The sequence below is a fragment of the Nansenia antarctica genome (assembly GCF_963989245.1).
Source record: "Nansenia antarctica genome assembly, chromosome: 2".
Taxonomy (NCBI): Eukaryota; Metazoa; Chordata; class Actinopteri; order Argentiniformes; family Microstomatidae; genus Nansenia; species Nansenia antarctica.
The window spans coordinates 89,362,399-89,364,898 of record NC_137675.1 but is presented as its reverse complement, the minus strand read 5'-3'; the positions used below and the strand labels follow the sequence as shown (position 1 = coordinate 89,364,898).

The 2,500-nt window shown below is 62.6% G+C and overlaps 1 pseudogene across 1 annotated transcript in view; it reads left to right on the top strand.

The window, feature by feature from the left end:
• Positions 1 to 2,500, top strand: part of LOC308150859 (large ribosomal subunit protein uL3-like) — a 12,170-nt pseudogene that overhangs the window by 8,247 nt on the left and 1,423 nt on the right. The window contains exons 7-8 of the transcript in view: positions 372 to 536; positions 2,431 to 2,500. The exon at positions 2,431 to 2,500 is cut by the window's right edge and continues 3 nt beyond it. The product of the transcript in view is annotated as a large ribosomal subunit protein uL3-like (transcript). The remainder of the gene's footprint in view (positions 1 to 371; positions 537 to 2,430) is intronic.

The window sequence follows — 2,500 nt, the reverse complement described above, 5'->3', positions numbered from 1 at the left end:
GGGGCTACAGTGAGAGGGGGAGGGGCTACAGTGAGAGGGGGAGGAGGGGCTACAGTGAGAGGGGGAGGAGCTACAATGAGAGGGGGAGGAGCTACATGGAGAGGGGGAGGGGCTACAGTGAGAGGGGGAGGGGCTACAGTGAGAGGGGGAGGAGCTACAATGAGAGGGGGATGAGCTACAATGAGAGGGGGAGGGGCTACAGTGAGAGGGGGAGGAGCTACACTGAGAGGGGGAGGAGCTACACTGACACACACTGAGGAGAGGATGTTTATGAAGTAGTAGTAGTGATGTTTACATGGTAGTTAGTGGTGAAGGTTCCCATGGTGACGGTTCCCATGGTAACCCCCATGGTTTCCCCCCCCCCCCCCCAGGTGTGACCAGTCGCTGGGGGGTGAAGAAGCTCCCCAGGAAGGACCCACAAGGGTCTGAGGAAGGTGGCCTGCATCGGGGCCTGGCACCCGGCCAGGGTGGCCTACACCATCGCCCGCAGCCGCGGCAGAAGGGCTTCCACCACCGCACGGGAGCTCAACAAGAAGGTAAGGTACACACACACACACACACACACACTATCTCACACACACACACACACGCACACACACACACACACACACATACACACACTCACACACACACACACACACACACACGCGCGCGCGCAGCACACACACACACACACAGACCACACACACACACACACACACACACTCACACACCACACACACACACACACACACACACACTCACACAACCTGCCTCCCTGTTCTCTAGTAGTTTTACAGGACACACACAGAGCGCTCCTGTAGTTCCAGTAACACTGCCTGCCTGCTCCCATAGCAACACAGCCTGCTCCATAGCAACACAGCCTGCTCCCATAGCAACACAGCCGGCTCCCATAGCAACACAGCCTGCTCCCATAGCAACACAGCCTGCTCCCATAGCAACACAGCCTGCTCCCATAGCAACACAGCCTGCTCCCATAGCAACACAGCCTGCTCCCATAGCAACACAGCCTGCTCCCATAGCAACACAGCCGGCTCCCATAGCAACACAGCCTGCTCCCATAGCAACACAGCCTGCTCCCATAGCAACACAGCCTGCTCCCATAGCAACACAGCCGGCTCCATAGCAACACAGCCTGCTCCCATAGCAAACACAGCCTGCTCCCATAGCAACACAGCCGGCTCAATTAAGACTAACACAAGGGTTACAACAGCTCTCCTGTCCTGTCCTCCTCCTCCACAGCCCAGGGGAGGTCTGCCTGTCAGACCAACACACATTCATGCTTAACAAACTGACTATGAGATCAGGCCCTTAAGTCCTAACAAACAGAACAAACAAGAAGGTACACACTCAGACATGGATATTCAACCGTCTCTTCCTCCTCCTCCTCCTCCTCCTCCTCCTCCTCCCCCTCCTCTCCTCCTCCTCCTCCTCCTCCCCTCCTCCTCCTCACCCCCCTCCTCCTCCTCCTCTCCACCCCCCCTCCTCCTCCTCCCCCTCCACCCCCTCCTCCTCCTCCTCCTTCTCCTCCTCCTCTCTTCCACCCCCTCCTCCTCCTCCTCCCCCTCCTCCTCCCTCCTCCTCCTCCTCCTCCCCCCCCTCACCCCTCCTCCTCCCTCCCCCCTCCTCCCCCTCCTCCTCCTCCTCCTCCCCCACCCCCTCCTCCCTCCCCCTCCTCCTCCCCCTCCCCCTCCTCCTCCTCCTCCTCCTCCCCCTCCTACTCCCTCCTCCTCCCTCTCCCCCTCCTCCACCCCCCCTCCTCCTCCTCCTCCCCCTCCCCCTCCTCCTCCTCCTCCCCCTCCTCCTCCTCCTCCCCCTCCTCCTCCTCCTCCTCCTCCTCCTCCCCTCCTCCTCCTCCCCCTCCCCTCCTCCTCCTCCACCACCTCCTCCTCCCCTCCTCCTCCTCCACCACCTCCTCCTCCCTCCCCCTCCTCTCCTCCCCTCCTCCTCCCCCCTCCTCCTCCCTCCACCACCTCCTCCTCCCTCCCCTCCTCCTCACTCCCCTCCTCCTCCTCCACCTCCTCCTCCTCCTACCCCCTCCTCCTCTTCCCCCTCCCTCCTCCTCCTCCTCCTCCTCCCTCCTCCCACTCCTCCTCCCCTCCTCCACTCCTCCTCCTCCTCCCCCCTCCTCCTCCTCTCCTCCTCCTCCCTCTCCTCTCCTCCCCTCCTCCTCCCCCTCCTCCTCCTCCTCCCACTCCTCCTCCTCCTCCCCACTCCTCCTCCCTCCTCCCCCTCCTCCTCCTCCCCCACCCCTCCTCCTCCTCCTCCTCCCACTTCTCCTCCTCCCCCCTCCTCCTCCCCTCTCTCCTCCTCCTACCTCCTCCCCCTCTCCTCCTCCTCCCCCCCTCCTCCTCTCCTCCCCCTCTCCCTCCTCCTCCTCTCCTCCCCCACCCCCCCTCCCCTCCTCCTCCTCCCTCCTCCCTCCTCCAGATCTATCGTATCGGTAAGGGGATCCACATGCAGGACGGCAAGCGGGTCCTGAACAACGCCAGCACCCCTA